This window comes from Muscardinus avellanarius (genome assembly GCF_963383645.1).
Source record: "Muscardinus avellanarius genome assembly, chromosome: 1".
Taxonomy (NCBI): domain Eukaryota; kingdom Metazoa; phylum Chordata; class Mammalia; order Rodentia; family Gliridae; genus Muscardinus; species Muscardinus avellanarius.
This window is the reverse complement of record NC_137786.1, coordinates 228936306-228949542: the sequence shown is the minus strand read 5'-3', so window position 1 is coordinate 228949542 and position 13237 is coordinate 228936306. Positions and strand designations below refer to the sequence as shown.

The following is a 13237-nucleotide window of genomic DNA, read 5'->3' as shown; positions in this document are numbered from 1 at the left end:
TTCTAAAGGTTACAGCTTAATACAGCAAATGGTCTATGAAGTTTCCCAACAAATGCTCTTGGTTCTGACAGAAGCCACAAACTGCACTGATGTGGGAAACTAAGCATAGTTCTGATGCAATAAAAACAAACCCTGCACATTGGCCAACTAGTCAACCCAATACAAGCAATATACCCTGAGGTGAACAAGGATATGAGTTGTATATGTGTGGAAGGGAGTGGTATAAGGATGACAGAGCAGCCCAGGAGTTCTTTCTCGTGATGTTTTGAATTTTGGACTCTATTCTCCTCTGTAACTGGCTGTCCAGGATTAACACATGATAAATGGCTGGGTGGGAACTGTGGGCAGCACTGCTATTGGGAGGTTCCTTCCTTCTGGGCATAGGTGGTGAGGCTGGCAGGAAACCCATCTGTTAATATTTTGATCTGACAGAGACTACCTGCAGATTTATGTCCATCTAGTGTCTCCCATAGAATGAAGACTGACCTCAAACTTGGCCATTTGTCTGTTCAGAAGTCACTGTGTACAGAAATCAAGAAATTACCAGTACTCCCAAAATGAACGATTTGTGAGCAAATATCATGTTATCTATGCAATTCTTCACTTTTAGCTTAGCCTGGACAGCTTCTTCAGGTGCATTGAAGTCTTCAAGTTGTTCCTTATAGGAAGATTCATTTTCAGAAAGCAAGCTGCTGAATTCAAGAACAATTTCTGGACATGGAACTGCATTTGCTGGAGCATGAGAGTAGAAATAAAATTTGATTAAAAAGAGTCAGTTTTCCCCATGGATCTCTGATCTAGGACTAGATGGGATCCCAGGGTTTTATGTTACCATTCTATGACTGTGACAATGTCAGTGCCCTATCCTCTGGGTGGCAACAGATTCAAGATCATAGAGCAAAAAGCACTGCTAGGAATTCTGATACTCATTTTGATTGTTTATGAGGCACACAAACTACTTTCTGAAGCCTTGTTAGTTCACTGTAATTTATTTTTTCTAGATTTGAATAATAATGTTTTTTGATTTCCAGGTGAGTGGCATCTTATTAGTGTAGAATTCTGGTGAGGAGCTTTAGAGTATCCATTCTGAAGTGAATGGTACAGTTAGAATCTTACCAGATCTCAGAGAAGTGAGAGTAAATCTGGAGTAGAGGAAGTGAAATTTTATAATGTGGAGAGGTCATATTCTGAGATCCAGTGGGGATTGTTTGATGATGCCATTGAATACAGTTAGAGTTGGAAAGCTGAAGTTACAAGAGATTGTCAGTTCAACACCCATCAGAAAATAATGGTTGTCTTTTCTTTGCAGTGATATTTAGAGCCTTGGAAAGTATGAAAAGAGAGAACTGGGGCTCATTTTTTACCTCAGTGGAATTGTTGGGACATTTGTTGTATTCCTGGCCTGGATATCACATTTCTCCAAGGTTTAGGTTTTATTTTCTTTTATTCTTTACTTTTAGATGGAGTCTCACTATGCTGCTCAAGCATGCGTCATGCTACCATCCCTTCTGCTGAGCCTCTGGAGTAGTTGGGATTACAGAAAAGCACACCAGGCTTTGCTCCTCTAAGGTTTTGGTAGCTCGTTTAATAGAAGGTCCTCAGTCTGGTACTAATTTAATCCTTGTTTAGAGAACTTCACACTAGGGAAAGAATTTGGATATTGTATGGTCAGAGGCAACAATGAGCAAAAAGAGGACATTAAGAAGGTGATAGGAAGAGTGAGACCTGGCTCATTCCCAAAGACACAGAATACAAATAAAAGTGAAATTAATAAATAGCTACAAATAATTTTGGAAAAAAATAAGTCTTTGTGCTGAGTATTATACTGCTTCTGGTACTGAATCTTTCAGCCTTATCAGAAAACTGACTGGACAATAAAAAACTGCTTTTTATTATTATAACCTATTTAAAAGTTAATATTAAAAAATTCAGGGAACAGTGGCTCTTCTTGTACTTGTATCTTTCTATTTACCTTTTCAACCATGGCATCTCATTAGTCTCAATTTTGGAATTTGGAAACTGTCATCTTCAGTGACACCTTAAAATTTCTGAGAAAGAGACCATCAGACTATTACAGATATTGACTATATGCCTAAGCTCTTGATGTGCTTACTTGCCCACTCTTATCATAGTTGCCCTTGTTGCTACCTTAAAGACCCAGTGACGAGAAAAGTCTTAGGGGGTTCAGCATTTTGGCTTCTGGTTAGACGACTGGTAAGTGGCAGTGCCCAGATTCCCAATGCTTCCTGCTGTTTCTAAAACACATATCTGAGTCCAGAAGTGACATTTTAGAAAGGACAGTCTTTTTTTTTTGGCAGGGCACATTTATTTTTTTATTGCTGTTATAATTGTTTTTATTTTTATGTGGATTATATTGAAAATGGCATACAATCAGACTGTTCTTGGTGCCCTCCCCCCTACCTTCCCTTTCCCCCTTCCCAACACTGAGTGTCCAGGTTAACCATGCTACATTTGTACTTTTTCATATATTTAGATGTAGTCCCTTAGTTAATCAAACTCAGCCTTCACCTTCTTTGTCTCCTACCCTTCCAATTCAGCTTTGCTGAAGTTTCCCCTCAATTATCTGTAGTCCCTCTGGTATTCCTAATAGTACCTATTTTGGGAATATTAGAGAAAACATATGTCCTTTCTCTTTCTGGAGAGCACAGTCTTTAAAATATGTCTTGTATGATATTCTTGTCAAAGATTTTTTTGTTTTCACGGGGAAGGATGGTACATCCATGCAACCCCAGTATTTTTTTATGGTTGAAACTAGAGGATTGCAGATTTGAAGTCAGTATCAGCAAGAAAAGGACACTCTCAGCAACACAGCAAAATTTTCTTTCAGAATTAAAACAAATAGGTTTAGGTTCAGGTGAAGAATATCCCTAGGTTGAATACCCTGTACCCCCTAAAACGCTATTTTTTATGAAATTAGTCATACTAGTTCTGGTCATTTAGAGAGCTAGTTCAAGAATCTTAGGAAAAAGTTTATAATTTTTGTCTGTTCTTTAACCTGATCCCACTCTAAATAGGTCTTTGTAGTTTTCAGAGAAGAGACTTCACCAAAGGATGGTACTAGATGGCTCATAATGATACTCACCATCATAGCAGCACAGGGTCAGAGTGGCCATCAGGAGAAACGTGGAAAGTCTCATGGTGCTTTACTTTCTCTGAGATTGAGTTTTATCATAAGATGAGCTATCTGGGTTTACCACAGGGTGTGTAGGACCTGTGTAGTTCAGAGCTATTTGTATCTCTGTCTCCCTAATATTTTCCAGTGTTTTGTGTCACATTACAAGGCTTGGCTCCTAACTCTCCTTCCTGATGGAAGTCCTCTCCCAATGTTAATCTCTACATCAACCTAATCCTATGTAAGGCAGAGCCTAGGAGGACAGCCTCATGAGAATTCTAATCTTTTCTTTCAGGTGGCCAATCAGTTTACAACAGAACTGATTCCAAGCATGTGTTTACTTTTGAGCTTTTCATTATTATCTATTTGTTCACTGAATTCAGGAACAGGTTGGATCTGACAAGTGGAGGATGCAATCTAGGGCTTTAGGAAGGTGAGGAGCTGCTTCTGTTTTTAGGAGAATATATGATAAGAGAATCTGGTTTAAATTGCTCTCACCTTGCAATTGAAAGAGAAGAGGGATGTTTCAGCTTAACACTGAAAAATTAAAAAAATCAATTTTAATATATTTTTCTTGTTGTGTTGTAGTCAGACATCTTTATGGAATACATATCTTGTGGAGATATACATGCACACATCACCCAATTATCTTTATCCAATCCCCATCCCATTCCTTCCCTTCCCTCATTCCCATGCTTGATTTAGTGATTGTCTTTTATATGTTTATGTACATTATATACTTTAAAGAGCTTACATCTTCCCATTCCCATCCCCTCAGATAGGTCACCTTAATTGCTCCTCTATAAGGCTCCTTCTTCAACTAGAGTTCCTCTTATTACCCATTTCTCCCTAGTTTTCACATATTCTGGAAAGTGTGATTTCTTATATTTTGTGACATTTCCCTGTACATGCCATAATTTTGTTCTCCTTTATGGCTGGGTAAAATTCCATTGTGTACATATCCCATAGTTTTTCAATCCACTCATCTGTTGATGGACCTCTTGGCTGGTTCCATAGTTCGGAATGATGAATTGTGCATCTATGAACATAGACACTCATGCATTGGTTTGGTAGTTTGGTTTTCATTTTTTGGGGTGGATACCCAAAGGTGGTATTGATGATTCATATGGTAAGCTTGTTTTCATTTTCCTGAGGATATTCCATGCTGTTTTTCAAAGTGGTAGCATTAAAGCACAATCTCACCAATAATGTATTAGAGTTTCAACTTCTCCACACCCAATGAATTACAGTTTATCTCTTCCTTGGAATCCTACTTTTATTTTCCACACTATTTCTCATTTGCTGAAATCATGACAACCAGAAGGTGAGTGTCTTTGATGAAAAAATCCACTTACACCCAATTTTTTAATAGAGGTCACTTGGATCTAAAGATATGGTGAGAGATGGGGTGATACAATGGCAATTTCCACTGCTTCCTGACCTCAAGATTTCCAGGATCCACTGGCCCTTTGCTGTGCAGCTGTCCCTGGTCCCAGCCTCACTGCTTGGCAGTCTCCTGGCTCTGCTGGCTCTGGCACTGGCCTTGCTGTTCAGCAGGACCCAGCACTGGTCTTCCAGGCCCCGGCACTGGCCTCGCAGCTTGGCAGGCTCTGATTCTGGCCCCGCAGGTCCCAGTCCCAGTCTCGCCACACCACAGGCCCCGATCTCAACCTGCATAGCCAGGCACCGGCCTAACTCCTCAGTAGGCCCCAATCCTGTCAACGCTGGCCCCAGCACTGGCCTTGCTGTGCAGAATGCTCTGGTTTCTGTCACTGTGGGCAGATTGTCTACTGAGGTTTCCATTTTTTCTTCCACTTTTTTTTAGTAGAATAAAATAGTACATATATTTTGCAAAACCTGGGAGCCTGAATACCTATTAGCAATGAATTTTTTCTCCCCTACCAAGGCAGAGGTCCACAGCTTCACCACGGACAGCAGGTTCTGCTGCCCCAAGTGCACCCTCCCCCCCAGTGCTGTGCATAGGAGTGCAAAGGCCACGGGCAACATTTTCTCCCTGAATGGACATGCACTGGTTGACCCCTCTATGTGGGACTCCCTCTGACACACACCGAACATTTTTCTTACATAGTATCTTGTCTAGAATTCCTGAGCATGTGCAGCAGGAACATTCTACTTTTGGAAAGATTTCTTAAAAAATTCAAGGTGGATTGGATTGGATCTTTCTGCCTCTTCGAAATACTAGCTGCTGCCACTGCTGCCATGTAGGTCTCTCCTCTTCAATATTTTATAATAAAGGAAAATAGTATGTGTCTTTTGCAGAAGTTGAGAGCCTGAGTACTTAGCGGCAATAGATTTTATCTCCCCAATGAGAGTGTAGGCCCACAGCTTCACCACAGAAAGCAGCATCTGTGGGGAGCCATTAAGGTTTTCCCCTAAAAGAATATTTCTGACTCAACTGACTGTCCTTCACCCAGAGTCAACAAGGTTTGGGGTCATAGAAGGTTCAAAGTAAAAGGTCTAAGAGAAGATCAGGTGTTGATGTTCAGATCAGGTGGTGATGGCACGGGGTTATTGATTAACCTACCTGTAATGTATGTGCTTTGGATTGGTCTTTTATTATATTCCGGTGGTGATAGCACAAGGATATTGATTGACCTGTAACTATATAAATACCTCAAGAGAGATAAACCCATTGTTGACCAGTAAGAAATATTGACTCAGGAGCACTCTTCTCTTTGGAACCCGTACTTTTGCCGGCTGGCATCTGCTGCTCCAAGTACACCAAGGCCCCCAGCATGGCATAGAGGAAAATGGTGGCCAGGAGTGCTGAGGCCCCTGGGACACTTGGCTGGGCATCCTGGCCCGGCCATTCTGGGCTCCCTCCAACATGCCTGGAATGTTTGCAGACAGCCTCAGCTAATTAGTGATGCCCTCTGCAACTTAGTGAGACCCTGTTTCAAAATAAAAAATAAAAAATAAGGCAAGGGGTGTAACTCAGAGGTAGAATTTGCCGGGATTCCATTCCCAGACCCAAAGGGGAAAAAAAAAAGCCTGAGCATGTGCAGCAGGAGCATTCTACTTTCTTACCTTCTGATCTTTTCTGGGATGTTCTTCCAAAAATCACTTTTCTTGTTGTGGCAGGCACCACGCTGCCATCTGGCCTCTAATGCCACCATTTTCCTCTCTTTCTCTTCTGAAAAAAATTTATTTTTTATTTTTGTGGTGGTATTGGGGTTCTTGTAAGCCCTTCTACCTCGGGGCTACACTCCCAGACCTATTTTACATTTTTGAAACAGGGTCTTTTAAGCCAGCGTGGCTGGCTTTGAACCTGCATGATCCTCCTGTCTCCGCCTCCCAAGTGCAGGGATTACAAGCATGCGCCACCACGCCCGACTTCTGAAAAAATTTTAAACAAACATATCCATTTCCTTGGATCCCATTCCATCACGATTCTATGATTCTACTTTGTGTTCTTATGTGTGTGCATTAAAATACGTAAACATATTTGTATATATAAAAATATTTCTCTATATAAACATTAAACATATTCCATATATTTATATAAATATATACATATATAAACATTATATGCATGTTTCATGCCACACACACACACACACACACACATCTCTACCATATAGGCATATAATGTCCCTATATGTTTAAAGGTACATAGGTTTATATTTATATACTTATATATGTTAAGGTATATATCTATATATTTAAAAATACATACAAATAGATTTAGTAAAAATGTATAAACATGCACATCTACAGTATAGGACATTTTAAAAAAATATCTCGCCATAAAAATTCTTTTTGGTGAAATCAACTACTCTACCAGGTATCGCTGGCCCTACTCCACAACCACAAACTTTGCTTATTGGTAGACATAACACCACTCAAGAGCATCAAGTTTTCATTCTAGTATGAGAATGCACAGAGAAGGTGTCAGCAAGCAGGGCAGAGGGGAAAATTCTCTTCTCCAAACACTGAGGCATAGTAATAACTCACAGACACATTTCCTTTCTGAGATATCAGATACTTTTGAAAGGCTTAAGCATTTCAGAAGAGTATAAACAAAGACAAAGTTTCTGACACTCTCTGACCAGAGCTTCTGACTGGTGCATCATGAGAGACCAAGATGAAGAAAGCCCTCCTAGCTCTCAGACTCATTCTGGGAATGTGATGCTGTAGGTCACCTGTACTCTACAACCTCTGCAAAAGATACTTATTCCATTACATGTTAATGTGCTAGATAAAAACAAAAAACCTTTTGGATGGAAAGTTCACAAAAATAGCACTAATCAATCAACAAATGTACTTTTTCCCTCTGCAATATCGCAGTGTTAGACTGCTGTTCTTTTTGTTTCCTGCTGATTTCCCTTGAAGGATGAAGAGGCAAGTGTAATTGCTGTTTTGTATTTTCAAGTTCTCTTTCTGTGGTCTTTTAAAACTGATTCTTGATATGAGGTTCATGATTTAGAAAGTCTGGGGTTTTGTTCTTTGGGGCTTGTTTTCTGAAATCACTTCTAGAACTTTTAGATTCAGATAAAGAGTGATAAAACACTGATTCTAATTTCCTGGCTTCTGTACCTGGCTTGTTTTTTTGTCATTTCTTACATCCCAATGCGTTTCATGTGTATCTTCTTTGGGTAATGCTTGTTGGAGGGGTGTTTGTTCCTTATATGAAGGATGATGATTACTTTCCTTCTTTTGTGTCTGCCTGATTTTCCCAATGAAGAAGTCATCGCCATCACCACTATTACTATCTTCGGACATGGAAGACTGTTTGCAGAACCTTTCTTCTGTACTATCATCAAAATACTCTTTTTCTTCTTTGTGTAAATATTCTTTGTTATCACTGTTGTCATCAAGTGAGTTATCAGACCCTTTCTTTGTTTTGGTTTGTCTTAATGTGTTCATTTTTGGCTCAACATATGTCTTCTGGGGTTCAGAGGGAAGCGCAGAATCCTTTCACAAAGGCTTTGGAAGAGAATTTGGGATGCCCACTGCATTGGGTCAATGTTTCATCTTACCTATTTTTTTCTTTTGAATCATTTACTGTTTTTTGCCATTTTTTTGGCTTATTTCACTTTATGCTCACTGGCAACAGTTCCTTCATGCTGTACATTACTTGCATCATTCTTTGAACAACAAGTATCTTTAGAATTATTTTTTGAAGTATTCTTTGATAATTCAACTTGAGTAGAGTTTTGTCTTTCATTTTTAAGGTTTTGACAATAGCTTTAACATATCAATATATTTTTTTTTCAGAAGAGAGTGAACTCCTAACCTGGCAATTGCTTTCAGTTGCAGTAGAATCTGACTTTTTGAAGATTTTTTTCAATGTTGATATCACCACCAAGAACATATTTAGTTACTGTATTAGGTTTTAATTCTTTCATGGCATAGATTTCTTCAAGCAGACACCCCTGCCTTTGTATTTTAATAGTACATCTTCAGTACTTTTCAAATGACTAGCTTCTTTGACTTCAGTCTGCCAATGCTCCTGTTGAGGTTTTGGATAACCAAAACTCATATTCTCTTCATTTCTTTTCTCATCTTCACAACCTTGTTACTGAGGATCAGAGTTCCTGGCAGCACCATGGTAGATGGAGGAGGATCCAAGTCTGCTAACACGTGAGTTGTGCTGGCTACCTTTTGGTCTCTATTTGCATAAAATTTTTTAAAAATTCTTTCATCTTTGGCCTATGAATATCTTTAGCTTTAATGTGAGTTTTTTGCAAGATGCATATAGTTGGATTATGTTCTTTAATCCACATTGCCAGTATATGCCTTTTAATTGGGGAGTTTAGAACCTGACATTTAGTGGTATTATTGAGAGATGATTTTTGTATCCTGTCATGTTGAGTTATATTTTCTGTTTAATATAGTGTTATTTTTTCTTTTATTTAATTGCTTATCTGGTGTAATTCACCCATATTTGATTCTGGCATTTATTTGGTTTTTTTTTTAAGTTTTCTATCCATCAACATCTTGCATCTATAATCTAAAAGATTGACTACATAGAGAATAGAAGATTTTTTTCTTACTGTTTTGGGTTTAGTTCATGTGAGGCCAGGGACTACAGATCCCAGGGCATAGTGACAAGAAGTGGAGAAAGGGAAATCACATGAACTGGGCTTAAATCATGGAGTCCAGAGGCAAGAACAAAAGCCAGGGGAGAAGAATCCATATATAATCTCCAAGGCTGTAGCCCAGAGAACACCTCCTCTAGCTACACTCTACTAGTAGACCAGGTACCACTAAGGTAAATTCATTACAATGGGTTTATCCACTCCTGGCACTATAACAGTTATGGCTCAATTATATCAATTCTAAGCATTTATAAATGAGATATTTAGGGGACATTTTATATCTAGCTGTAGCAAGTATTTTCTCTACTTTGGATGTGGTGGTCATAAATTATTTTCATTTCTTCTTGTCATAAAAGGTTTTTATGTTTATGTCAATTTTGAAAGACATATTTGGTAGATATAGTAGTCTTGATTGGAAGTTGTTTTCTCTCATGGTTTGAAATATATCATGTCATGCCCTCCTGCCTTTGATGACTTGAGATGAGAAGCGTAGAGTGATTTTTACTGTTTTCACCCTGAATGTTGTGATATTTTTGCTCATAAAGAATTTAAGATTCTCTTCTTGACCTCTTTGTTGATTATTATGTGTCATGAAGAAGTTCTAAGGTCTTGGTTCTGCTTGCCTCCTGTACATACATATTCATCTCTAAAGAGGTTTCTAATGTCTTATATTTGGGCTTCTAAAACTTATTCAGTGCCTATTATCTGTAAGTTCTATTGTTTCATGTTTTCACAGATGTCTTGAATATTGTGATGATGTTTTTGTATTTTTATCACTAAATGTATTAACTGTGTGGTCTGTTTTAGATGAGCTATGCTCTTTTGTGATGGTGGTGGTGATAATTTCTTTTATTTTGTTATTTTTTGGCAATAAATGTTAAGCCTTTATACTACACACACACAAAGGAAAATAAATGCTTATTATAAAAGAGCATCTTTTCCTATTGCCTAGAATATCTTGAAGATAGCAATTTGATAGAACAAAAAAAATCAAAACAAGTTTGCTTCCAAAGTTTTGGTAGAAAGTAAAAATATGTAATTCAATAGCTGTTCACTTTCCAACTCTAAACAGGCACCATCCAATGAACAAACCCTCATAGGATCTCATGAGCTAATTGGGTGATGTGTGCATGTATGCTTCTACCATCTTGTACTCCATTAAGATGCATGATTACAATACTACAATAAAGAGATTAAAATAAAGTAAAACACAGTTTTGAGGTTGTAGCTCAAATGTAGAATTCTTCTGCATTTAACCTCCAGTACCAAAAATTAATAAAAAATTAAAATTAAAATTAAAAAAGAAAAGCAAATAAAGTTCTTAACAGAAACCATCACTGGCAGACTAGACCACATGAAAAATAATCTCACTTCTAGAAGATGGCTCAGTTAAAAATGACTACACAGTCAACAATATAGAGAAGACTATAAACAACTCCAAAATATTCAAGAAATCTGGAACATCCAGGGATACTCAGGCAAAACCCAGAGTCAGCATTACCCCATCCCTGCAGAGTCTCCAGCAATCACCACAGCTTTTTCATCAGTAGTGGTGTCCTTGGGTTAAATAACTAAGCCAACCATGTGAAAGGTTTGGAAGGCTATAAACTCTTTTCCTACAGTGTTTGAGTGCCATGAGTACTGAAGCAAGTAGCTGGAAAGATCTCATAAGATCACAGCTGCCCAGAACAGTAGGAGTTTTCCTGGGGATAAATAAATCACCCATTACATCAGGCTCATAATTGAAATAAAAGGTTATAGAAAACATAAACCAATCAATAAGAAAGATATAGAAATAAAAAGCCTCCATCAATTAAAAGTCCAGGACAGATATATTTCCAGTTGAATCTAAAAACATTTATAGAAGAACTAAACCAAATTCTTCACAAATTATTTTATAAAATAGGAATGGAAATCTTTCAAACTCTTTCCTTGAGGCAAGATATTACCTTAATACCAAACAAAATAAAGATACTCAAGAAAATAAAATTATAGACTAAGATCCTTGATAAACATAGAAACAAAAATTCTTAACACAATTCTAGCAATACACATTCCTCAACATATCAAGATTCAAAACACAAACAAAAAATGCTGGGGAGGATGTGGAGAAGTGGGAATTCTAATACATTGTTGGTGGGATTGCAAATTAGTGAAATCACTTTGGAAGACAGTGTAGAGGATCCTCAGAAGTGCATGTTTTTGGCACCTTTGTCAAAATCAATTTGGCTGTAAGTGTGAGGATTTATTTCTGAATCTTCTATTCTGCTCCATTGGTCTATGTATCTTTTTATTTTTTTTTTGGCAGTACCATGCTGTTTTTATAACTATGGCTGTGTAGTGTAAAGTCAGGTATTGTGATTCCTCCTGCATGATTTTTGTTGCTGAGATCTACTTTGACTATTCTTATTTTTTGTTTTTCCAAATGAAATTAAGGACTTATTTTTCTATGTTGGTAAAGAATGACTTTGATAATTTAATGGGTATTTTATTGAATCTGTGATCACTTTTGAAAGTATGGCCATTTTGATGATATTTATTCTGCAGATCCATGAATATAAATGATCTTTCCATCTTTTAAGGTCTTCTTTGATTTCTTTTTTCAATGTTTTATAACTTATTGTACAGGTACTTTTATTTAATTAGTTAGGTTTATTCTCAAGTATTTTATTTTTTGGTGGGATATCCTAAGTGGAAATGTTTTCTGGATTTCTTTCTCAATATATTTATGGTTGGTATATAGAAAAGCTTTTGATTATTTAAGTTTGATTTTGTATCCAGAAATACAAATAGTAAGTAAATATATGAAAAATGTGGGAGGACCCGGATAGAGCCAAGATGGCGTTCTCGCGGAATGAAAATTGGTGTGCCTAGAAGCAGATTTTAAAGATAGCTTCTTTTAAAACATCTTTTATCATACCGCTTGGTAATCATCTTATGATACCATGGAAGCAGTGGTGGCAATAAAGTAGGTGCTATCAAAGGGAACCATCTTGAAAAATGTAGTTCCAATTCAAACAAAGTAGAGCTTGCCTTGACATCTGATGGCAGGACGATAGTGTGCTACCACCCTTCTGTGGACATACCATAAGATCGCACCAAGCCTATCCCTCGACCTGATCCTGTGCACAATAATGAAGAAACACAGGAACAAGTGCTGAAAACCAGATTGGAAGAGAAAGATGAACCCCTTGAGCAAGGACCCATGATAGAACAACTTAGCAAAATGTTCTTTACTACTAAGCACCGTTGGTATCCTCGTGGACAGTATCACAGATGTCGTATGAAATTGAATCCTCCGAAAGACAGATGATATTGAGGTTCGAGGAGAAATATTATCCTGTGCTTCATTTGCCATATGAGAAGATGCAATCTGGTGTATTCACTAATATGTTATATAGTAAAATAATAAAATGTTTTTTCACATATTAAAAAAAAGAAAAATGTTCAACATCATTAACAATCAAAGAGATTAAAATGAAAACTATCCTGAGATTTCACCTAACTCTAATTGAAAGGCAATTGTTAAAAACTCATACAACATCAGGTAAGGGCTAATTGGGTGATGTGTGAATTTATGTTTCCACAAGTCTTTTATACCATTAAGATGTATGACTACAATGCACCAATAAAAATAAATAAAAAAACCACAAACAACAACGAATGCTGAAGAGGATGTGGAGAAGTGGAAAATTTAATACATTGTTGGTGGGCTTGCAAATTAGGGGAACCAGTTTGGAAAACAGTTTGAAGGATCCTCAGAAGAATGGGAATAAACTTGCAATATGACGTAGGTATGCCAAAGCAGACTATCAACCCCAATTGATAGAAAAGATACTACCAGACAAATACATGTATATTTATAATGGTAATGCTATGCCACCAACTGGGAATTCCATCAACAGATGAATGAATTACAAAACTCTGGGTTATGTAAACAATGGAATTTTATTCAGCCATAAAGAAGAACAAAATTATGACACTTGCAGGGAAATTGATGGAATTGGAGAACATTATGAAATGTGAGATTAGTCAGTCAAAA

At 37.4% G+C, this 13237-nt stretch overlaps 2 pseudogenes across 2 annotated transcripts; one reads left to right on the top strand and one right to left on the bottom strand.

Moving 5' to 3' along the window:
* Positions 1-7397: 7397 nt before the first annotated feature.
* Positions 7398-8704, bottom strand: LOC308260562 (serum response factor-binding protein 1-like; annotated as a pseudogene). The gene has a single exon. The product of its transcript is annotated as a serum response factor-binding protein 1-like (transcript).
* Positions 8705-12033: 3329 nt separating this feature from the next.
* LOC308260552 (large ribosomal subunit protein mL42-like) lies at positions 12034-12508 on the top strand (annotated as a pseudogene). The gene is made up of 2 exons: positions 12034-12059; positions 12148-12508. The product of its transcript is annotated as a large ribosomal subunit protein mL42-like (transcript).
* The last annotated feature ends 729 nt before the right edge of the window (positions 12509-13237 follow it).